This window comes from Paramisgurnus dabryanus, chromosome 4 (genome assembly GCF_030506205.2).
Source record: "Paramisgurnus dabryanus chromosome 4, PD_genome_1.1, whole genome shotgun sequence".
NCBI lineage: Eukaryota > Metazoa > Chordata > Actinopteri > Cypriniformes > Cobitidae > Paramisgurnus > Paramisgurnus dabryanus.
Genome location: NC_133340.1, coordinates 39943668 through 39969316, shown reverse-complemented (window position 1 = coordinate 39969316; position 25649 = coordinate 39943668). Strand labels below are relative to the sequence as shown.

Here is a 25649-nt window from a genome sequence, read left to right as displayed (position 1 = left end):
ATAAAACTAAAAGTAGGGTTTAAAAAGTAAAAAAAGTGTTACAAAGATTTTTACAAAAAATTATAATGATAACTAAATAAGTAAATAGTTAATTATTATTAAAATAAATAATAAAATACATTGCATATCTTCTCGAAAGATAGCACACGTGAGCGGGGCACCTGAGTTCACTTAAATTTTAATCTATCACAACAAACTATATATCGTTGGAATGGTCTAAGAATAGTTTTTATATTTCACAACATTTTAGCAGTAATAAAAATGCAGTGACTGTAATTTATTCATTCAAGAGTATGCAGCACACCTCACAGCAAACCAACACAAATCTCATTTTTTTGCAATATTTTTTGTATTAAACATATATTATATTGCATTATTTTTATTACAATAAATGTAAACCGCTAGAAAAAAAAATATTTAAAATTTTCACCTCCAGAAATGTCTGTAAAAAACTTTATATCAAGTTATATTCATTTGAAAGTGTACACACCTTATTACGAGCCCCTATAAGGGGACATGGAGCAAAAATTTAATAAAGTTTAGTTTCGCGTTAAGTTTAAGTTAAGTTAGTATCGAGTTAAGTTTCCCGTGCGCATTTGAAACTATCGCATGCTCACGTGAAACTTTTGCATGCTCACTTAAAACTTTCGAAAGTTTCACGTGAGCATGCAATACTGTAGATTCACGTGCGCACACAAAACTAAACTTTATTTACATTTTGCTCCATGTCCCCTTAGGGGCTCCGTACCTTTTCACCCCAATCCCCACTCAAAAACGGCTGCGCCAGTTAAAGGGTTAAATATTCACTTGTGGTATTTTGACCAGTGCTAAGAATTTAAAAAGTTTTAGCCGCTGGCTTTTATTAAAAGATGAGCTCCTTGAAACCAAGGCCAACCTTGAATATACTCAGAGAGAGACATTGGGTTTTAGACAGTACGCTTAGGTTACTCACGTAACCCCGGTTCCCTGAAATAACGGGAACGAAGCATTGCGTCAGTTTGCTGACGCTATGGGGGGGAAACTCCTGTTTACTCCGTGATTGAAGCCTATTGGTTAACGTCTGTAGAAAATACAGACCAATGACGTTTGAGCCCGCGCGGGGGCGTGGCACACGTCCCTATATAAGCCGGTGAAATACGTCAAGAGCTCATTATTATTCGACTGAAGCGCGCAGCCGAATAACACTCGCTGCGTAGACGTTTGTAGCACGGCCAGCGACGCAATGCTTCGTTCCCGTTATTTCAGGGAACCGGGGTTACGTGAGTAACCTAAGCGTTCCCTTTCAATACGGTTCACTTCGCATTGCGTCAGTTTGCTGACGCTATGGGGGAACGTAATCCCATCCCGCCGTGCATACACAACGGACTGAGGTGCCCTTACCGGAGAGACACTGCATGTGGCCCTAACCCAGTATATACATAGCTCTAGCGAGCGCAAGTGTAAGCACCATATATGAGACAGTAATACGCATACAGTGAAGTTTCTAAACGCACCATGATGCATATACAATAGAGCACGAGACGGCGGGTTCCCTGAGCGCGCCGCGAGCTGTGCATGATTTATTAATAGGTAGCCATGACGGTGAGCTAGCAACGCACCGTGAAGGTGTCACCACCAGGGGCTGGCTATTTTAACTAAAGCCACGCCCCCTTTGCAACTCCCACCTCGAGGAGGTCCCCAAAGCCAACCCAATGACCAGACAAACACGGGAACAGGTAAGTAAAATTTAAAACAAGCTTTATTTAGTTTAAATATTTAAAAGAACTGGGAATTTGGGGAAAGGGGAAATTAAAACTAATAGGCCTCTTCTTCTCCCTCCAGGGAGGCTGCAGCCACGGCAGACAGGCCAAGGGCAACGAGGGTGCCAACCACCATAAGCTGGGGGGGGAAAGGGAAACGTCAGGCTCCGGCCTGGACCCTGCTAACCGTGGCGCCCTCCTTCTTCCGTCCTGGAGGCAGAATAATTTTGGTGTGACTGGTAAGGAGGATCTCCACTGTCGGTGTATCTTTCCTCGGGTCGGCAGGGGGTCCTCGCCCCACGTGCCCTTACGTTCCCTGTCGTACGTCCGCCCACGTTCGCCTTGTGCCCCACAGATAGTCACTGCGACACAAAAGCACTGTTAGTTTGCACTTGAGGTGTTTCTCACCGGCTCTGCTGCTTGCAGCTCTCTGGGTAGGTATCACGTTACACAGTCTGTTCTCCAATTGTTTCTCCTTGCTCTCCACAGGCGGCCACTAGGACACAAATGACACTGTTACTTGGACTTCGGGTATTGCTCACCGGTTCTGCTGCTCACAGCTCTCTGGGTAGGTAGCACGTTCACAGTTTGCTCTTCGATGATTCACTCTCGTCCTGTTCTCTCTCCACAGGTGGCCGCTAGGACCCAAAGACACTGTTACTGAAACTTCGAGTATTTCTCACCGGCTCTGCTGTTTACAGCTTTCTGGGTAGGTATCACGTTCACAGTTTGCGCTTCAATGATTCACTCTCGTTCTCTCTCTCTCCACAGGTGGCCGCTAGAACACAAAGACACTGTTACTGAGACTTCGAGTATTTCTCACCGGCTCTGCTGTTTACAGCTTTCTGGGTAGGTATCACGTTCACAGTTTGCTCTTCAATGATTCACTCTCGTTCTCTCTCTCTCCACAGGTGGCCGCTAGAACACAAAGACACTGTTACTGAGACTTCGAGTATTTCTCACCGGCTCTGCTGTTTACAGCTTTCTGGGTAAGTATCACGTTCACAGTTTGCTCTTCAATGATTCACTCTCGTTCTCTCTCTCTCCACAGGTGGTCGCTAGGACACAAAGACACTGTTACTGCGACTTCAAGTATTTCTCACCGGCTCTGCTGTTTACAGCTTTCTGGGTAGGTATCACGTTCACAGTTTGCTCTTCAATGATTCACTCTCGTTCTCTCTCTCTCCACAGGTGGCCGCTAGAACACAAAGACACTGTTACTGAGACTTCGAGTATTTCTCACCGGCTCTGCTGTTTACAGCTTTCTGGGTAAGTATCACGTTCACAGTTTGCTCTTCAATGATTCACTCTCGTTCTCTCTCTCTCCACAGGTGGTCGCTAGGACACAAAGACACTGTTACTGAGACTTCAAGTATTTCTCACCGGCTCTGCTGTTTACAGCTTTCTGGGCAGGTATCACGTTCACAGTTTGCTCTTCAATGATTCACTCTCGTTCTCTCTCTCTACACAGGTGGTCGCTAGGACACAAAGACACTGTTACTGAGACTTCAAGTATTTCTCACCGGCTCTGCTGTTTACAGCTTTCTGGGTAGTTATGGTTCTCCTCCGTAGGTCAGCAGAGGGGCGAAAAGGTCCCACACCACTTCACCGGGTCGAGCGCTGCCCTATCTCCAATGCCCATAGGCCGATCGATTCCTAGACGGGGGCGCCCTTTTCGTAGAGACCACGGGGCGGCGGACCCTTTCGCCTCTGACTCTGCGACAAAACAGACACAGGTAAGTATACACCACGAAAGTTTCCAATGGTTTACTCACGGTCACGGACAGCTCTCAGTCTGTGTCCCTTCGTACTCCAAACAGCACACTACGTATAATAACAGTGATTTCTGTAGTCGTTGGCCTCTCCGTCCTCTGCCCAGTGGAAGAAAAATGGATGATGCGGGGCTTCGTCTACAAGACACACAGCAACCCACAGCAATACACAGCACCACTCCAAACGTGAAAAAGATTTATTACACAGTCTCACTCACCACACTATAAGTGCACCACAACAAGGGAAGCGCCCGGTGTCCTCCACTGCGCTTGGGCTACGATAAGGCGATGGGAACTACGACCACAATAAGTCTCGTTGCAGCGGCTGTTTGAAGTTTGACTTCTCACGGCTCGCCCACCACACTCTTATAGGGGTAGGGCCGCCCTCCTTCTCCTGGAGGTTTCCAATAGTTACACAAGTTAACTTTTGCCAGTTACTCCACACAGAAAAGGGTATACTCACGGCGAATAGCCTTTGTTTACGTTGTACCAGAAGGTCAATTTTTCTTCCTGCTTTACTCCTTCAGTATTGGTTAGAACAGCGTTCCTTCCTGCCCATAGGGTTTTCCTGTTCACTCCAGCAGGTCCACAATAAAGATTTACAACGAGAGAGAGGGAGAGAGAGAAACACAAACACCCACCACGTCCAACAATGAGCACAGCTCCGTTTCCCAGCACACACTAAGCACCCCTAACTGTGTTCTAACTGTGCTTTATATACTCCTCTCTGTTCCTCAATCATCCAATTGCCCGGCGATCTCTTCAACTAGGCACAGCTGTGCCCAATCGGCTGATTACAGCCTCCGCGAATCTGCCGGATGTCCGGTGTTCCCGTCTTTCCGGTCTGGACGGAAACATCCGGGCGGAACCAAAACTTCCTCAACTTTTGGTTCCGCCCTGAAAGATCGTCACCCCGTGACATCCTCCCCCGCCAATGCATTCTAGTCCCTGGAATGCTTTTGAGTAGTCCACTCACCGTAACGGGAAGGGGGTCGGCCTTGATTCTCCCGTTGGGAGCGCCTCACAGGGGAATCAGGTTCGGCGGGCTCGGGCACAACCTCAGGTTGTCTTTGGGCGACCGGGGGTTCGGCTGTCTCTGGTACTGGCTCTGGTTGCCTCTGGGCGGCCGGGGGTTCAACTGGCTCAGGTGCTAGCTCTGGCTCTCCTGGGGCGGCCGGGGGTGGTGCCACCACGGGTAGGCCTGGTACCACAGCCCATCCTTCCATCCAGGGGGCCGTCGGTGCCGGCTCCGCCACTACCTCCTTCGCGACCTCGGGATAATTTGGGCAAGGGCGAATCATGTTTCGGTGTACCACACGTTCAGGGCCGGCTTTTCCTTCCGGCCGGATGGTGTACACCGGCTGTCCCGGCCTCTGTTGGCTGCAGACTACGTACGGGATGGTCTCCCAACGGTCACTCAGCTTTCCTTTGCCTTGCCGCCGATTGTCTCGTACCAAGACTCTCTCTCCTGGTAACAAGGGGGCGTCCCGGGCCGTCCGGTCGTACAACCGCTTGTTCTTTTCCCCTGTAGCCCGTATCTTCTGGGATACCTGTTCGTAAGCAAAGTGCAGCCGTTGGTGGTGGCGCCCCACCCATTCCATCACGCTCCCTTCCTCTTGGCCAGCGGCCACTCCCAAGACCAGATCCGTGGGCATCCGCACATGTCTGCCGAACATCAGATAAGTGGGGGCATACCCCGTCGTACTATGAACGCTATTATTATAAGCTTGCAAAAGGTTCGGTAGAGCACTCACCCAATCGCTCTGCTTCCGTTGGTCCAGGGTCCCTAGGAGCCCCAACAGGGTCTGATTAAACCTCTCACAACAGCCATTTCCTTGAGGGTGATACGACGTCGTATGGGTCTTCGTGCACCCGTACAGCTGGCATAGTTCTCGGATCACCTTTGATTCGAAATTGGCCCCTTGGTCTGAGTGCAGGAACTCTGGACATCCGAATGTTTGGAAGACGTGCCGCCATAGAGCCGTTGCGGTGGTGTTTGCCGTCTGATCGAGGGTGGGAACTGCCCATGCGTACTTTGTAAACAGGTCGGTGATTACTAAGATGTTCGGATAGCGGTCCTGTGGCCGGCCCAGTGTCAGGAAATCCATCGCCCTGATGTGGAGGGGGGCTTTGGCATGTATGGGCACCATCGGTGCTCGAGCCTCTCGTCGAGATTTAAACAACATACACCTGGGGCAAGCTTGGACCAAACTGCGTACTGATGCTTCTAGCCCCGGCCAGTAGAAAAACCTGCGCAGCAGCGATACTGTCCGTTCCTGTCCCTGGTGTCCCAGCTGATCATGGTAGGCGGACACCAAGGCGGCTGCTTGATCAGCGGGCACCACGATCTGGCGCACCTCTTCGTCCAGCTTCGGGTCACTAACCTTCCGGCACAGCACCCCTTCCTGGAGTTCCAGCTTGTCCCACTGTCCCAGCAGTCTTTTTCCCGTCTCTGTTTGGGTCAGCCTTTCAGACGATGTTGGCCGTCGGCCCTGCTCCACCCACATCTTTACCTGGCACACATCCTGATCCTGGGCCTGCCTTGCTTTCCACCGACAGGGGTCCCAGCCCCAATTCTCCGGCACCGCCTCCTGCTGGCCTCCTGGTGCCTCCACGGCCCCTATCAGATAGCCTTCCCTTTGGCTTTCTTCTTCCTGGCCTTCCCGGCAACCGGGGTTATCCGCCTCTGGCAATCGGGACAAGACGTCAGCGTTCGTGTGTTCTCGCCCCGGCCGATACTGCAGTTGGTACTCGAAATTGGCCAGTTGTGCCACCCAGCGCTGCTCCACAGCTCCCAGCTTCGCTGTCTGTAAGTGCACCAAAGGATTATTGTCCGTAATCACCGTTACCTTAGCACCCCAGAGGTAGTCCTTAAACTTCTCGCTCAGGGCCCACTTCAGGGCCAGCAGTTCCAGTTTAAATGAGCTGTAGTTTGCATCGTTCCTCTCAGCTGGGTGGAGGCTTCGGCTTGCGTAGGCAATCACCCGTTCTGTTCCCGCTTGTCGTTGGGCCAAGACCGCTCCCAACCCCAGGTTGCTAGCGTCTGTATACAAGATAAATGGTTGAGTAAAATCTGCATAGGCCAAGATAGGAGCCTGTAACAATTCCTGTTTCAATCTCTGAAATGCCCCCTCACAGGACTCATCCCAGTCAATAGGGGGTGATCCCCGTCCCCGGTTCCGCCCTGTACCGACCAGCAGCTGGTTAAGTGGCTTAGCGATCTTGGAAAAATCTTTTATAAACCGTCTGTAGTATCCCACAAACCCTAGAAATGAACGCACTTGCCTCACAGTCTTGGGTGCACTCCAATCTCTTACTGCAGAGACTTTCCCAGGGTCTACAGCCACCCCAGCAGCGCTGACCACGTGACCCAGGAACTGGACCTCTCGCCTCAGCAGATGGCATTTATCGGGTTGCAACTTCAGCCCATATTTCTCCATTGCCTGGAAAACCTCTTCGAGGTGCCGGAGGTGGGAATCGAAATCTGGGGAGTACACAATTACATCATCTAGATATACCAAGACTGACTCCATTAACTGACCTCCCAGACAGCGCTGCATCAGGCGTTGGAACGTGGCTGGGGCGTTGCAGAGCCCGAAGGGCATCCGTTCCCACTCGAATAATCCAAACGGGGTCGTGAAAGCGGTCTTCTCCCTATCGGCCTCGGCCACTGGCACCTGCCAATACCCACTGGCCAGATCCAGAGTGGAGTACCATGCAGACCGCGTGAGACCCGCAAGAGAGTCTTCGATCCGGGGCAGGGGAAAAGCGTCTTTCTTGGTCACCAGGTTGAGCTTACGATAGTCCACACAAAACCTCCAAGCTCCCGACTTCTTCTGCACAAGTACGATGGGGGCTGCCCATGGGCTACTGCTCTCCCGGACGATGCCCCGCCCCAGCATGCCCTGCAATAGTGAGCGTACCTCTGTATACAAGGTGGGTGGGATCGGCCGGTACCTCTCTCTACTGGGTCCTGCATCTCCAGTCGGAATATGATGTTCTACTACCTTAGTGCATCCGTAATCCTCCTCGTGTCTTGCAAACACATGTTGCCATTTCTGAAGGAGGGCTTGGAGTCTTTGTGTCTGTTTTGTTCCAGTTTTTCCCCTTGCAGGGACTCACCTGCCAGGTGTCTCGGCACGTCCCTCTCCCCGTTGTTCGAAGGGGCTTCCATCTGCGTCAGGGCCACCTCGATGACAGTGGGGCACACCTGACGGAAACTAACATCTCTCTCCTCCCTCACCTGATGGGGCGCAACCCCCGTTAGTCGGGCCAGCCGCTGGTGTCGGTGTAAGTGTACTGGGTAGGGGTGGTCATTTCGAACCTTTACAGGGACCCTCCCCCGGTGGACCGCCGCTAGGCCTCGTGCTACTTCCACTTGGGGGCAATCAGCGTGGGGTTCAACCAATACCCACTCTTCGGGGCCAACTCCTCGGGGGGCCACTCTCACCCACACCATGGCCTCACTCCTAGGGGGGATAGATAGAGCATAGCGACACATCACTCTCCCTACCTCTTCCCGGCCTCTGCGGACCTGGGTCATCTGGACCCGACGACAGTCGGCGACTACTCGCTCCCATAGGGGCCTCTCAACAGGGGAGATCCTAGGGCCGGGCTTAGCCCGAAATAACTCCTCCCAACACTCGGAGAGCACGTTCATCCCTAATAGGGCTCGATGGACACCCAAACACCTGTCTTCCACGATGATTACCCCTTTTTGGGGAACTAACACCCCGTGAACTTCTAAGTCCGTCAGCCGATAGCCAATGTAAGGAATCTCTAAGCCGTTGGCGCCCCGCAACTTCAGCCAGGGGGCCTCCCCTCCTTGGGTTCTCTGCTTCCCGAATACTTCCTGCGAGAGACTTTCGGCAAACAAAGTCACTTGAGAGCCCGTATCTACCAGGCACTGTACTGTCTTGCCACATACCTTCACTTCCGCCATTGGGCTATGCCCAACCATCTGGTCTCTTGAGTTATCACGTCTTCCCGGGTCTCCTCGAGGGGTCCCGGCCACACGACCCACTGTGGCCGGTCGTCCTAAAAACCCCCTTCCGATGTCCTGCGAGGCCCACACTGACGGCTATAATGCCCTGGTTCTCCACAACGATTGCAGATTGGCCGCCCTTGGTCATCCCACTCAAAGCGGGGCCGGTTAAAACGGTTTGGGCGCCCCGGTGGCTCTCGGCCCCTCTCAGAGTAGACTCGCTCTCGGGGTGCCGGCCTCGGTTCCTCTTGCGCCCTACCTTGACGAAGTTCTCCCAGAAGAGTCTTAGATAGTTCTGACATCTGCTCTCGGACATCTTTCAACAATTCTACTCTGAGGGCTTGCTTCCAATCTGCGTGTTCAGGTGGTGCTGCGGTGTTCCCACTTACGGCTGCACATACAGGGGTTTCACTTACTTCGACCTCATCACCTTCCAAGGCCAGCGCCTCCTTCTTTAGGTCCTCAAAGGTAAGCCCGGAGTCCCGTCGAAACTGGACCCTCAGACTTTGTCTCACGGGGCCCTCTTTCATCCCCAGGAGGAACTGGTCGCGTAACAAGGTTTCTCCGTCCCCTAGCCCATGGTCTCGTCGGGCCTGCAGGCGAGTGAACTGCTCTCGCAGCCTGAGGGCAAAAGCTCTAATAGGTTGTCTGGGGCCTTGCTTACAATTAAAAAATTGTGAACGGAGGACAGCTACGGGGGTATGGTCGCCATATTGTTCAGTAAGGAACTGGAACACAGTCTGGGCGGTGGCTCGGATTGCTTCGGGGGCGGCTTGTACCTCTCGCCGTGCTTCTCCCTCTAGGGAGTTCAACACAAACTGGAGCCGCTGAGCGGCGCTAAGGCCCTGTAAGTCGGCCAAGTACTCTAATTGGGCCTTCCATTCGGTCAGTCGTACCTCCGACTCTGCTCCTCCATATTTCTGGATCCATGGGCTTCCCATGATAATAGATGTGGCACGGGGTGGGGCTGCAGGCCCCGCGTTGTCAGTCATTGGGTGACCTTGGTTACTCAACTCGAGGTGGGGCCCTGCCGACTACGCCAAAATCTGTCACCACCAGGGGCTGGCTATTTTAACTAAAGCCACGCCCCCTTTGCAACTCCCACCTCGAGGAGGTCCCCAAAGCCAACCCAATGACCAGACAAACACGGGAACAGGTAAGTAAAATTTAAAACAAGCTTTATTTAGTTTAAATATTTAAAAGAACTGGGAATTTGGGGAAAGGGGAAATTAAAACTAATAGGCCTCTTCTTCTCCCTCCAGGGAGGCTGCAGCCACGGCAGACAGGCCAAGGGCAACGAGGGTGCCAACCACCATAAGCTGGGGGGGGAAAGGGAAACGTCAGGCTCCGGCCTGGACCCTGCTAACCGTGGCGCCCTCCTTCTTCCGTCCTGGAGGCAGAATAATTTTGGTGTGACTGGTAAGGAGGATCTCCACTGTCGGTGTATCTTTCCTCGGGTCGGCAGGGGGTCCTCGCCCCACGTGCCCTTACGTTCCCTGTCGTACGTCCGCCCACGTTCGCCTTGTGCCCCACAGATAGTCACTGCGACACAAAAGCACTGTTAGTTTGCACTTGAGGTGTTTCTCACCGGCTCTGCTGCTTGCAGCTCTCTGGGTAGGTATCACGTTACACAGTCTGTTCTCCAATTGTTTCTCCTTGCTCTCCACAGGCGGCCACTAGGACACAAATGACACTGTTACTTGGACTTCGGGTATTGCTCACCGGTTCTGCTGCTCACAGCTCTCTGGGTAGGTAGCACGTTCACAGTTTGCTCTTCGATGATTCACTCTCGTCCTGTTCTCTCTCCACAGGTGGCCGCTAGGACCCAAAGACACTGTTACTGAAACTTCGAGTATTTCTCACCGGCTCTGCTGTTTACAGCTTTCTGGGTAGGTATCACGTTCACAGTTTGCGCTTCAATGATTCACTCTCGTTCTCTCTCTCTCCACAGGTGGCCGCTAGAACACAAAGACACTGTTACTGAGACTTCAAGTATTTCTCACCGGCTCTGCTGTTTACAGCTTTCTGGGTAGGTATCACGTTCACAGTTTGCTCTTCAATGATTCACTCTCGTTCTCTCTCTCTCCACAGGTGGCCGCTAGAACACAAAGACACTGTTACTGAGACTTCGAGTATTTCTCACCGGCTCTGCTGTTTACAGCTTTCTGGGTAAGTATCACGTTCACAGTTTGCTCTTCAATGATTCACTCTCGTTCTCTCTCTCTCCACAGGTGGTCGCTAGGACACAAAGACACTGTTACTGCGACTTCAAGTATTTCTCACCGGCTCTGCTGTTTACAGCTTTCTGGGTAGGTATCACGTTCACAGTTTGCTCTTCAATGATTCACTCTCGTTCTCTCTCTCTCCACAGGTGGCCGCTAGAACACAAAGACACTGTTACTGAGACTTCGAGTATTTCTCACCGGCTCTGCTGTTTACAGCTTTCTGGGTAAGTATCACGTTCACAGTTTGCTCTTCAATGATTCACTCTCGTTCTCTCTCTCTCCACAGGTGGTCGCTAGGACACAAAGACACTGTTACTGAGACTTCAAGTATTTCTCACCGGCTCTGCTGTTTACAGCTTTCTGGGCAGGTATCACGTTCACAGTTTGCTCTTCAATGATTCACTCTCGTTCTCTCTCTCTACACAGGTGGTCGCTAGGACACAAAGACACTGTTACTGAGACTTCAAGTATTTCTCACCGGCTCTGCTGTTTACAGCTTTCTGGGTAGTTATGGTTCTCCTCCGTAGGTCAGCAGAGGGGCGAAAAGGTCCCACACCACTTCACCGGGTCGAGCGCTGCCCTATCTCCAATGCCCATAGGCCGATCGATTCCTAGACGGGGGCGCCCTTTTCGTAGAGACCACGGGGCGGCGGACCCTTTCGCCTCTGACTCTGCGACAAAACAGACACAGGTAAGTATACACCACGAAAGTTTCCAATGGTTTACTCACGGTCACGGACAGCTCTCAGTCTGTGTCCCTTCGTACTCCAAACAGCACACTACGTATAATAACAGTGATTTCTGTAGTCGTTGGCCTCTCCGTCCTCTGCCCAGTGGAAGAAAAATGGATGATGCGGGGCTTCGTCTACAAGACACACAGCAACCCACAGCAATACACAGCACCACTCCAAACGTGAAAAAGATTTATTACACAGTCTCACTCACCACACTATAAGTGCACCACAACAAGGGAAGCGCCCGGTGTCCTCCACTGCGCTTGGGCTACGATAAGGCGATGGGAACTACGACCACAATAAGTCTCGTTGCAGCGGCTGTTTGAAGTTTGACTTCTCACGGCTCGCCCACCACACTCTTATAGGGGTAGGGCCGCCCTCCTTCTCCTGGAGGTTTCCAATAGTTACACAAGTTAACTTTTGCCAGTTACTCCACACAGAAAAGGGTATACTCACGGCGAATAGCCTTTGTTTACGTTGTACCAGAAGGTCAATTTTTCTTCCTGCTTTACTCCTTCAGTATTGGTTAGAACAGCGTTCCTTCCTGCCCATAGGGTTTTCCTGTTCACTCCAGCAGGTCCACAATAAAGATTTACAACGAGAGAGAGGGAGAGAGAGAAACACAAACACCCACCACGTCCAACAATGAGCACAGCTCCGTTTCCCAGCACACACTAAGCACCCCTAACTGTGTTCTAACTGTGCTTTATATACTCCTCTCTGTTCCTCAATCATCCAATTGCCCGGCGATCTCTTCAACTAGGCACAGCTGTGCCCAATCGGCTGATTACAGCCTCCGCGAATCTGCCGGATGTCCGGTGTTCCCGTCTTTCCGGTCTGGACGGAAACATCCGGGCGGAACCAAAACTTCCTCAACTTTTGGTTCCGCCCTGAAAGATCGTCACCCCGTGACAAAGGCATACAGAAACGCAATCGCGTGAATCATTAAGCCGATAAGACCTGTGCTTGTAAGGCAGGGACATCCAGGCTATAAAATCTGACAAACGTAGACGGCGAGGACCAGCCGGCCGCGTTACAAATGTCAACGATAGAAATCCCCGTAGACCAAGCCCAAGATGAAGCCATACCCCTCGTGGAGTGAGCTTTTAAACCAACTGGACAATGTTCATTCAGGGAGGCGTAAGCCAAAGCAATGGCTTCGACGATCCATTTAGATAGCCTCTGTTTAGTGAGCGGCATACCTAAGGAATGTTGTGCGAAGCTTACGAACAGCTGATCTGACTTGCGGTATGAGGCAGAACGGTCCGTGTATATTCTTAACGCTCTGACGGGGCAGAGCGTGTTCGGGGTTTGTTCGCCGTCCGCCGTTGGAAGGGCGAGAAGTGAAACCACCTGAACTCTAAATGGCGTGGTCAGAACTTTAGGAATGTATCCCGCTCTCGGTCTAAGGATCACTTTGCTATCGTTAGGACCGAATTCCAGACACGACGGGTCAATTGAAAACGCGTGTAAATCGCCCACTCGTTTAACCGATGCCAACGCCAGGAGGAGAGCGGTTTTAAACGAGAGAGCGCGCAGGTCAGCCTGCTCGAGGGGCTCGAAAGGGGGACCGCGCAGCGCTTTCAGGACCGTGGACAGATCCCAAGACGGGACCGTGTTAGGTCGCGGTGGGTGTAGTCTGCGAGCGCCTCTGAGGAATTTAATGATTAGATCATGTTTTCCCACGGTGCGACCGGCGATAAGGGCGTGATTCGCCGTTATCGCCGCCACATACACTTTAAGCGTCGAGGGCGCGCGACCGCTGTCCAGCATTTCCTGCAGAAAGGAGAGAATATGCTCCACTTCACAGGTGTTTGGGTTTAAGTCTTTCGTCGTGCACCAATCAGAAAAAATAGACCACTTTTGAGCGTAAAGGCGCCTGGTAGATGGGGCCCTAGCTTCAGTTAGAGTATTTAACACTCGTCCTGAAAGGCGTGAAGGTTGCCGTTCAGAGACCAAACGTGTAGATTCCATAGCTCCGGCTGTGGATGCCATATCGTCCCTCTCGCCTGAGATAGGAGGTCTTTCCTCAGCGGTACTGGCCATGGTGCTGATGTTTTCAGCTGCCATAGGTCGGGGAGCCACGGTTGATTGTGCCAAAACGGAGCGACCAGAATTATCGCGCATTTCGTCTCTCTTATCCTCTGAAGGACCTGTGGTAACAGGGCCACCGGAGGAAAAGCATACAGAAGACACGCCGGCCATGCTTGCGACAGGGCATCGTGATGTCTCGAGAAGAAGATCGGGCAATGCGCGTTCTCGTCTGATGCAAACAGATCGATCTCCGCCCGGCCGAAGACGGTCCATATTCTCTCGACCGTCTGAGGATGCAGTCTCCATTCTCCCGGCGGCGGACCGTTGCGCGAGAGAATGTCTGCACCCGTATTGGCTACACCCGGTACGTGAGTCGCTTTTAACGAACGTACGTTCGCGTGAGCCCATAATAAAAGCCGTTTCGCCAGCCTGGATAGGGAGCGAGATCTCAGCCCTCCTTGGTGGTTTATGAACGAAACCACCGTCATACTGTCCGACCGCACTAGAACGTGTTGATGTTGGAGTTTCGGTCGAAAGTGTCGTAGCGCTAAGATAACCGCCCACATCTCGAGGTGGTTGATATGTAGCTGAGACAACTGGTTGTTCCACGCACCGAAGGCGAGCTCGCCGTCGCAGTGAGCGCCCCAACCCGTCGCAGACGCATCCGTAGTCACCACTTTCCTCCTGCTCACGGAGCCGAGCTCCGTGCCCGAGAGGAAAAGGTGAGGGGATGTCCATATCGAAAGCGCTTTCACGCAGCTGTACGTGATTTTGATTAATAAGCGGCCCGACAACCAAGCACGGGGCGGAACTTTCGCTTTCAACCAAAACTGGAGCGGCCTCATGAACAGCATTCCCAACGGTATTAGTGGGGATGCTGCTGCCATCAGACCCAGCATTTTCTGGAATCGTTTGAGAGGGAGATGTGAACCCGCTTTGAACGATGCCGCCTCGCGTCTGACCGTGAGCGCGCGTTCCTGTGTAAGCCATGCCCGCATCTTTAATGAGTCGAGCGTCGTGCCTAAGAACGTGATTCGCTGCGTGGGGGTGAGCAAACTCTTCTGGAGGTTGATTTTGAACCCCAAATTCTCCAAATGCTGGAGTACAATGGTCTTGTGCGCAGTAATTTCCCTCTCTGACTGTGCCAGAATAAGCCAATCGTCGAGGTAATTCAATATGCGGATGCCGCTCTGTCTGAGAGGGGCGAGAGCCGCATCCGCACATTTGGTAAATGTGCGTGGTGCCAGAGATAATCCGAAGGGCAGAACTTTGTACTGGTATGCTGTCCCGTCGAACGCGAATCTTAGGAACGGCCTGTGACGTGGCGCTATCGGAATGTGAAAGTAAGCGTCTTTCAGATCCACTGATATGAACCAATCGCCCGGTCGAATTAACGCCATGATTCGTCTGGCTGTGAGCATTTTGAACGGCCGTTTGGCAAGGGCGCGATTCAAAACGCGTAGATCCAATATCGGTCTGAGGCCGCCGTCTTTCTTTGGAACGAGAAAATAACGACTGTAAAAGCCTGATTCGCTTTGATCCGCCGGGACCGTCTCTATCGCGTCTTTTAGTAATAAAGAACGCACCTCTTCCCTGAGGATCTGTATACGATCGTCTGGGACAGTGGTGTAGAGAACGCCGCGAAACCGGGGTGGTCTCCGTGCGAATTGAAGTGAATAACCGTGTTGGATTACGTTTAGAATCCAGCCCGGCATACCGGGGGTGGATTGCCAAACGTGAAATTTGACGGCGAGCGTCGATATGCTTATGGACGTTAAGCCGTGTGTGTGTGTTTGTGTGTACAGAGGAGGAAATTTGCTCTTTTTGTGAAAAGGTAAAAATTTGTGTTTCGCTGTTACAGCGAGGGTGTGTCCAGCGCCCGAGGGGACTGAAACACGCAGAACTTTCGAGGGCGGGCCGGCCGAAGCGGGACCAGAGCCTCTTTTCCTCCTCAGACTCTCTTCAGGGAGGCGGTGCCGGCGTCGGGTCCAGCGTAATCCTAGGACGGGGACCGCGGCGTCGAGGCGGGCCAGCCGGTCGTGCAGGACGCTGGCGCTTGACCTCCGGTTCAGCTCTCGGCTGGGGCTGAGCTGGTGCTGGCTTAGGGCGTTGAGTTGGCGGCGGTTTTGGGCGGCCGGTCTCAGACGCTGAGGCAGATCGTTTCGGTAGAAAATGCCGCATAGCCTGCGACGATTTCTGTGCCTCAGTGAAGCGCTGGGTGAACCCCTCCACAGCGGAGCCGAAGAGCCCCGACGGTGACACGGGCGAGTCAAGAAGGGCAACCCGGTCCGTGTCCTTGATTTCCGTCAAGTTCAGCCACAGATGTCTCTCCAGAACAACCAGGCTGGCCATGGCTCTTCCTACAGCCTGAGTGGCGACTTTAGTGGCGCGAAGGGCCAGATCAGTCGCGCTGCGCAGGTTTTGAAAGGTCGACGGGTCCGGACCTGACTCGTCCATGTCGCGGAGGAGTTTTGCCTGGTATACCTGCAGTACCGCCATCGTATGGAGAGCGGATGCAGCGTGTCCGTCGGCGGCGTAGGATTTCGACGCCAGGGTCGATGTAAGGCGACAGGGCTTCGACGGATGGTTCAACTTAGCCCTCCATCCGCCGGCTGAAGACGGGCAGAGATGGGCGGCGACAGTTTCCTCGAGCGGCGGCATCTTAGAGTAGCCGTGTTCGTCGGCGCCGTCCACTACGGAGAGGACGTGGGAGACGGCGCTCTGAGCTCGGGTGGAGTGGGGAGCACGCCAGGATTTGGTGAGCTCCTGGTGAACCTCCGGGAAAAACGGCGCCTGCCGTTGGCGGGATGATTGACGGCGCCCGGGCTGCAGAAACCACTCGTCCAACCGGCTGAGTTGAGGCTCTGACGGCGGCGACCACTTGATATTGAGCTCCGCCGTAGCTTGCGTCAAGATGCGGATGAGCTCAGAGTCGTGAGGACGCGACTCGGTAGGTTCATCGGCGGCGGCTGCGTGGGCGTCGTCATCCGAAGCCGCCCAATCCTCCAACTCCTCAGAGGATGACATCATCTCCAAGTTGTCACCGGACCCAAAGGAAACCATGCCGCTAGCACTCGGCAGGGGGCGTAAGTCCTCACGGGCGAAGGTGACAGGATGACGGCGGGGAGACAGAGCACGCGGGGGATGAGCCGGCGTGGACTCGGTCTCAGGGTGTCTTCCAGCTTCACGGCTCCGCTGCTGTTTAGGCGGGAGAGCACGGGAAGCCTTCCGTTTAAAGATCTCGAGGCGGGAGCGCAGCACCGCGATAGGAAGGAGCTCGCAGTGGGCGCAGCCCGCCTCAATGAGTACGGCCTCGGCGTGGGCAGGACCCAGACAGATGACGCACTCTTTGTGGAAATCCTCCACGGGCAAAGGGGCTCGGCAGGAGCCGCAATGCCGAAGCGACATTATCTCAACGCGCTTCTGCTCTTTTAGATACTCTTGTAGGCTCACCGGAAAGCGGCAGGGGAACACGCTGGTGTGTTGTAGTCCGCTGCAGTGCTTGGATCGACGGCGAGTAAGGGCTTCTTCTTCGGAGCAGCGAGAAGGTTCGCGCTGAAGGAGAAAAGTAATGAGCTCTTGACGTATTTCACCGGCTTATATAGGGACGTGTGCCACGCCCCCGCGCGGGCTCAAACGTCATTGGTCTGTATTTTCTACAGACGTTAACCAATAGGCTTCAATCACGGAGTAAACAGGAGTTTCCCCCCCATAGCGTCAGCAAACTGACGCAATGCGAAGTGAACCGTATTGAAAGGGAACTCTTGTTTTACATTATTAAATTAAGGTGACATTTTTAATCCATGAAATATCATTTTTTATGTTAGCAAACTTTTTATAAATGCACAATGAATGCAGTATGAACCCAACAAAATCATTATCCATGCATAATAAATTGGGAGGGGTCCATGAGGTCTAAGTAGATGTTCACCTAAAAGTAAAAGTTTTGTCAACATGTACTCACTCTACTGTCATTTCAACGCATTATGACTTTTTGTATGGAGCACAAAAACAAAAAAGTTTTGGCCTAAATGCAATATTTTAGGTGGCATAATGTTTAAATATCCTGGCTGGCAACTAAACTGGTTTGACGTTCACTAGTTCCTGTAATAAGTGTACTGTAACTCACTTACTGTACACTGTTAGATATCAAGCTGTCACTGGGGCAGTACCTATTTAAAAGTCCCTATGGTATTATGAAATCAGAAAAAATCCAAAAATAGCTGAAAAAATTTTTGTTTGGGAAAAATTAGTTAGGTGCTCTTTGGTGTAGGGTATACAAAACTTTCTTTCCCTATGATATTAGTTTGGTATCGTTATGTACATTTGAGGTTTCTAATATGCACTGTTTAGTACCAATATGAACCTCAACATGACCTCTTTGGTACCACTATACTTATTATAAACTCTGTATGTGCAAATGTATCATTTTTGAAAGGGTACCGTCCCAAGTGACAGCAATGGACTATTTTATGACCATTTTTTTCTGACAGGTTTGCAAAGTGTTTTTCTATATTATTTTATTTTAATAAATATTATATTACTCAGAAAAAAGTTACAAGAAGGTACAAAAGCTGTCACTGGGGTGGTACCTTTTCAAAAAGTACACTTTGCTATCTAAAAAGTGCATATTGTTATCTCAAAGGTACACATTGGTACTTAGAGGTACATATTGATACCTCAATGGTATGTACAGTATCTACCGAAATGGTACATATTAGGGCCTTTTTTAAAAGGTACCATCCCAGTGAAAGCTTTTGTTTCTTTATTTCTGAGAGTGTACTAAATACAGTTTTATTTTTTCCTTAAAAATCTCACAGCTTTTGTTATCATAAATTCCTCTTGTTTAAGTATGAGCGTTCTGAACTCCTATTTGTTGTTCTGTTCCAAATAAGTCCAAACATTAGAAAATGCAGCATATTTTTTGTTCTTACTACAAATCTGATATTTAACTCAGGCTCAAATCTAACTCATGAGTAATCCCTATAAGAGACAACAAGACTGGAAAGAAAACAATACGTGCACGAATTGCCCTAATGGAGCAGGGAAACGAGAACATCGGGTTGAAACTCAATGGTACAAGATGTCCTATCTTTATTAAAGCACACATAACATTCCCGAATTTCCAAGAGATTCATAACTGTCTCTCAACTCTTGCCATTATTTTTTGTGAGGATTGGGTGTACTGTACTGTACAGTTTGTTTACTACTTTGTACTGTCCTGTGGTATTTGATAAATCATTTTTTAAGACATATTTTATATGGCTTAACAGTAGACAGCAAGATGCATCAGTGCAGCCTATTAAATGGACTGTGCTTTGTGTTCTCACACCCACGTTTTCATCCATGTCGAATTGAACGTCAATAGCGTCCATGGACTCACATATCACTGACTGAAATCATAGTGTGGAATGATAGTTTACAAATGATTGTACTGTAGATTTGTTGGTTTTTCAGACCCAATCTGTTCTTTCTTTGTATCACTGGTTATATATGTAGTGGTATGGCAGACTTGCAAGCTCACCTGAGCTACACAACAAATCGAACCATTTGAGCATACTCAAAAAAAATCATGATTTAGACTGCCTAAGTTTTGTTTTCTATTGACTGGTTGAAATAGTTTAATAAGAGTAGAACTTGGATTGTTTGCCCAAATAATTGAACTTGCTTAGCCAGGGTAATTATCCATTTCAACTGAAGTGTGCTTTTATTTGCACAGTTAATTATCCATGAAAGGGTTTAAGCAGAAAACTTAAGCTTTGACTGCTCAAGCCATTATAGTATATAATGATGTAGCTTGATGTTTTAATAAGCTTTAAAATCTAATAGGGTTGTGTGAGAAAATTAGGTTGTTTGAAAATAGCCGCCACAGGACAAACACATCATCATCTGAGACAACGTATACTGTAGTGACAGAATGTGCTCTGTAGAGCAGTTTGTCCATTTTGGGCTTCTGTAGAAACATGACAGCACATCATGGTGACTTCCATGTTTGGGGACCCAAAAACGGCTCATTGCAAAGTAATTACAACAATACAATTTATTAAGTAAGGTAAAAACACATAACTGATGATATAGTTATGTATATTATATTGCATTTCTGTTAAGAGATCCTTTTAAAATTCCAATTGCACCTTTCAGACTATACAGAAAATGAATACCTCACTTTATTAAATACCAAAATAATCAATATTTTAATCAATAAAACAATACATCCCTGTTGATGTGTAGTCACTCAGACAATCTTAAATACTTATAACCACACACATTGACACACTGACACAGGGTGTATGGGAAAGTTCAAGCACTTAGCTCTTCAATATTCTGACTGTCTCTCTTGTTTTGATCCCTTTCGCTTTTTGTCTCAGTCTACTGTTTCTTTGTTGCTGTATTTTCTTTGTTTTGTGCATGCAGGGATGAAGTAATCATCTCCCCAGTGTAGTGTGATTGTGGGGGAACATGAATGTGTTCGCAGGTGTCATAGTGGCACTCTCTGAAGAGTTCAAAAGCTTTCAAGCTCCTTAATCCTGTGATCTTACTCCCGTGACCTTCATACACTCTTGCACACACACACAAACACCAGCATACACCTCAGATCATCGTCTTTATGAGCTCTGTCAGGTCGAACTTTTGCAGTCTTTAATATTCACCTACTCATATATGTACAAAAAAGTCAAACATAATGTAATGCTTTAACACTCTGAAAAAACCCTTTACAGTAGTAGAAAAAATCTGAAACAGCTGAAAGTCTTTTCACGAATAAGGTACGAAGCCAAGATCCCAGAAAATGTCAGTTGTCAACCTTTGGTGGGTAAACTAAATATTAAACAAGCTTTTAATTTTCTACTTTTTGTTTATTCTCTTGTTTCAAGTTTTGGCAGGAGATACAGTATTTGTTATTCTTTCTGTCAAACCCAGGCTAAGTCAGATACTCAGTCAAGGTAAAAAAAGCCTAAGTTATAGACGGTTTCAGCGGCAACAACATAAACAAACGGCTTTTGTGAGCCAAACTTCCGGTAAAGTGTAAAAAAAATTGCTGTAGTTATGCAGCTGTTTGCCAGTAACTTACTGTAGACATTAAACATTAACAAGTCTTTGTCTTTACATAATTAAACTATAAAATAACAGCCTCATGCAAAGCATTCTGGGAACCACAAATTCTCATCAACCTTTTTCTGTTTTTATTTTATTTCGATTTTGGTTTGCAGAATGAGTTGTGGATGAGTGTGTTATTTTAGTTTATTCTGTAAAGATAAAGACTTGCTAATGTTTTATGTTTCTTTAACTTTGAAACAGTGGCGGCCGGTGACTTCTCTTCTGAGGGGAGCAAATAGTGTATTTGTTGCGTCATGTGAACCATGTGCATCATGCGTCTAAAAGGTTTATGATAAAAGAGATGCTCACGTTTACAAAATACTTGCAAGACAGTAACTAAACACTAAACTCTAATTACACATGCGTCTCCTTTATCATAAACTCCTTCTAAGCGTCTACAGCAGGCGCTTATTTTGACATGACATGTGATGCACATAAGTTTACATATTTTGACATGATGGGCTAAATACATGTTGATGAGCTTCTCTTTTTTCCCCCTTGAAAAAGAATTCACTGGCCACTGCTGCTTTGAACATTTAAAAGAGGAACTATATTGTATGGCGTAATAGCACTTTTGGGAGTACTTCGACTCGCCTGAAAAGTCCGCTCCCCTTCTCCCTCTCATAATAGTAGAGGGAGGGTGTTACTGCGCCAAGTTGAAGTACTCCCAAAAGTGCTGTTCCGCCATACAATATAATTCCTCTTTTAAATCCGCTTAGAAAAGCGCTACGTTTTATTTTGTGCCACCATACTTGCTCGTATAACTACTCGTCTAAAATAGGAAAAACGTTGATGTGTTTGGTTACTTCTAACTTTATCTCTGATTGGTACCATTGAATGAATGGGGCTAAGCTAAATGCTATCGAAGTGTCGCAGCGCGCTCCAGCGCTTACGTGCACGCACTAAGATGATAGAGGGATGTATCAACTCTTCTTAGTTAAGGTAATAGTTTAATATTGAAAATGAGTAGACTATTCCTTTAATGTATACAATATTAGCCACAGATCCTTAAATTCTTGCCTGTGCCAAATCCGCACAGCAGTGATCCATGCTCACTGTTTCCCCATATCTTTTGGAAACCAACAATTTTATTTTCAGTATTTGTTTCAGGGGTCAGTTTAGTTGCCAAACTGATAAACAAGCACATACTGGAAGTTAACTTCGGGCAAGGGGCGTGACCACGGCAAGGCATGTGCATCCAATGAAACTTCTATATTTTCACAGAATCTTCTTTATGTTGTAGCAAATAAACAATTGCAAATAAACATCACCAAATTCACTATATAACATATTCATACAAAATTCCATACTGTATATCCACTCAAAAAACACTGTGTTGTTTTAACCCATAGTTGGATCAAATATGGGCAAACACAACAGTTGGGTTAAAAATAACTTTTTGTAACTATGGGTTAAAACAATCCAGCATTTTTTTGTGTACTTATGTATGTTTCTGTTTCAAAGAGGGACAGATGCAGAGAGCAAGAGACAGAGACGAATAAAAAGTGCAGCTCTGAAGACGGCTCGATCAAGCTGTAACAGAATGTTCCTCTCTTTGTGCGTCAGCATTCGACCCCTTATATTTCACTGTCGGAGCTATTTAGGAAACACTTTAAATTAATTGTACAGAATTGTTTTGAATGTGTACTTTGCCTTGGAGCATTTTGGTAAGGAAATAGAAAACTCTACAGGTTTGTTAACTAGGATAAATTGGTGCCGTGACCCATATTTCTGCCAATTTAAGTGCAAGATTAGAGCAGCATTGACTTCAAAAGGAAGACCGTCATGCCTGTATATCTGCAGCCCTGAGCAAGCCAGTTCAGAATATGTGTGTACTTTGCACACTGTATACAAACCTGGTCACACTCCTTGTTTTACTGCAGGTCAGCTATGGAACTTGGAAGTGAATCACTTTTAAGGATGTATAATCTATTGCGGACTAAACTTTACTGGTTATCTGCTAACATATGCACCTTTTCTTTATCAGTATAGCTTGATATTGAATATTAAACAATCTTTTTTCAATGGCTACAGAATCACACCAAGTCACACAATCTGCTATACTTTTGTGGCAAAATAATAATTAAAAATCATACTTTAAAAATAATATTTTAAACTATGTCTAAATACACTTTAGTATATAAAACTCATATAAACTCATAAACTAATATTTTTTTGGTGTTGTTCAGAAAGGTTCACAATTTTCAATGTCACTGAATTTTATGTAGTTAGGTTTACTGATTTATTAATTTTGATCTGAATTTCAATATATTTTTAATTACTTCAATTTAATCCTTCGTGTTACATCCAGATATCAAGTAGCACACGGCCACTTTATCTAACAAGAATTCCTTAAATTCTATTCAATTTGTTACCTTTAGTATATATAAAGATACTTGTTTACAATACATTTAACTTAAGTAGCTTTTGCAGATGTGTTGAGCATGTATGTTTTGCGGCATTTTAATATTTGGAATTTGCATAAACATGCTCTGCTTTGTGCACGTGCATTTATTTATTCAATACTTAATACCTATAACCAAAAACATTTAAAAGGATCAATACTGCCTCTCTGTGGTCAAAACACATCAGTGCAACTACTCTTACATTTATAATGCCTGTTTAATATAACTTACTATAACAAACCAGCTGTCATGTCTCAAAATCCAGCAATTCTAAACACCAGTTTTTGTTACATTTTGCTAACAAATGTATACATTTATGTACATAAATTATACATATTGGGACCTATTCAAAGCTGCAGTGACAGCTTGGGACCAAGCTGACAGTGTGTTAATATGTTTACATTTTTAGATTTATTGTGTCTATCACAACATTTCACAACAATTTTATTTTAAACTGCTGTTTGCAACCAATTCTGTTGCAACTGATTAGAGACTTGTATTTTTAGTATCTTTTTAATTGTTTTAGGCCTTTTGCTTTAATAGAGGGATGTGGGTGGTTGTGTTTGTATTGCCGTTTAATAACACAGCAACAATGGTTTTGCTGTTAAAATAATGCAGCAGTAGATTACAGCAGATGAGGCGAAGAGATTATGGGAGAACACAAAATCCAGTAGAGAGGGGGAACGTTTCAATTAACTGCAGCCCTGAGGGAAAATTTGGTCTGTATATCAGCTCTCAACTTCCTATAAACACATTGAGAAAAAATGTGAATGAGAATGAAAAGAAAACACTAACAAAGGGAAAGGGTGAGGTTCAAGACCCCATTAAATTTTGAAGTTTGTTTTGAAGCCATTTAATACAAGCAGTGGAGAGTAAAATGATATTGCAGGACAGTAATAAAAACAATTACAGTTTTTAAACAAACATACATTAAACATTAATACATTAATGATCGTAAATTCAAGCGTTTCTAGCTATTTTACTACTCAAATGAAGAATTACACAGTAACCATAACAATAAACAATGGTCGACTAAACAAGAATGTGCCCAAGTGCACTGATACCTGCTTTATGACCTACAAATAACTATATAGTTATTAGGGAATATAGATATGCAGATAGTTTACATAATAAATTACATAAGATCTTTAGTGTATAGTTGAGTTTGTCTAGATTTGACATAACCATGGGTTGAACCAGCCCACATAGATTAGATAGTCTTGTCTTTACAGTCAGGATAAAATAATTTTATCAGTCAGTGCAAGGTTACTTGGTCAAAGTTAGTGTTGTCTTAGTGGGCTGTGTCTCGCTGTATTTCACATACAGTAGATACATGGTTGGGCACCAGTGTTCATGTAATTTAAAAAAGTTCAATGATACCTTACTAAAATAGATGTACAGTATACCACCATGCCACTGGTTATATCATATGTTTGAAAACCTAATTTTATAATGGAACGAACACTAATACCAGATAAAAATTGGGGGTGATGGGGGGCCTGTACACTAATACCTGTGTACAGGCACGTGCACTGCACAGGTAGGGCTCAACCTGTGCAGAGCATATGCCCTTTTTTTCTTACACTCCGAAGTGCCCTTTTTTGGAAGTGTTTTTATTTATTTTCTTCAATAAATCAATGCTATTGGTCACCCTTTATGTCTGTATGTCTGACTGACTGTCTGTTTTACAAATACATTTAGCCAATTAAAGGTATTAAAAAACTTGTGACACAATCTTTTTGGATTCGCTCAAAACCCAGAAATCTAAAATGCAAGCCAAACGAAAGTTCGGGTCTTAGGAAGTTAAATCGCCTATGCATACAGTATTACATATTTTATGAATTGAGATTTGGGCCAAATGTATTTTACAACAGGAAAAACTGATGTGAGCGACAAATTGCACATTTTAATGACCGACATATTGCACATTTGCACACATTTTCCGGGAAAAAAACAGGTGTTACTGCATTTCACTTGTGATCCTTATTGTAAGTGATCCTTATTGTCAGCTAGGTAAAATATATTTCTAAGAAATTTCTTCTTTGATTTATGCTGACTAGACTTAATTCATTAACAATAAATTATATTATATATGGTCACACAGTGTTGTTAATGTTCACGGTGTTAATATGCATACTTTTGCATATAGATTTTTTATGTATTGTATACTGCCCGCATGTCTTCACATGTAAAAAACATGGTAAAACATATTTTACTACAGTAATGTTGTAGTAATTAAAATTATATATATTGTATATATAGTGAAGTAATTAGTTTTAAAGAAGCCCTGAATATCTATATATTATCTATAAAAATGTCATTAATAGTGAATAGTAAATAGTGTCTTTTTCAGTTTCAGCACATGCCCCTCAAAAGGTCTGTGCACGGCCCTGCCTGTGTCACAAAAGTGTATGACTCTGGATCTTTATCCATGAACGGACATTATTACTGTCTCTGAAATACAATGTAGTCACCAAGGCCGCCTTAATGCACGGGCTAACCTGGGCTGAAGCCCAGGGGCCTCCCAAGTTCAGGGGCCTCCCAAGTTCACGTTCATATTGTTTTGTAACTTGTCAGGTTATCTGTCAATCACTCTAACTGTACGTTACATGGCTGCTGATTGGTCCGTGGTAACTTACCGTGAAATAAAATATCAGACGT

The 25649-nt window shown here is 47.1% G+C and overlaps 1 long non-coding RNA gene across 4 annotated transcripts in view; it reads right to left on the bottom strand.

Annotated features, from left to right (window-relative positions):
• Positions 1-9631: 9631 nt before the first annotated feature.
• The window catches only part of LOC135735893 (uncharacterized), a 226346-nt gene continuing 210328 nt past the window's right edge, over positions 9632-25649 (bottom strand). The window contains exons 3-5 of one of the 4 annotated variants that reach the window (XR_012336578.1): positions 10499-10873; positions 10218-10453; positions 9632-10037 (exon numbers count right to left, since the gene is read on the bottom strand). This is a non-coding gene — a long non-coding RNA (uncharacterized lncRNA). Of the gene's footprint in view, positions 10172-10217; positions 10454-10498; positions 10874-25649 lie in introns of all 4 variants that reach the window. The other 3 variants (XR_012336577.1, XR_012336575.1, XR_012336580.1) reach the window with 3 other exon arrangements.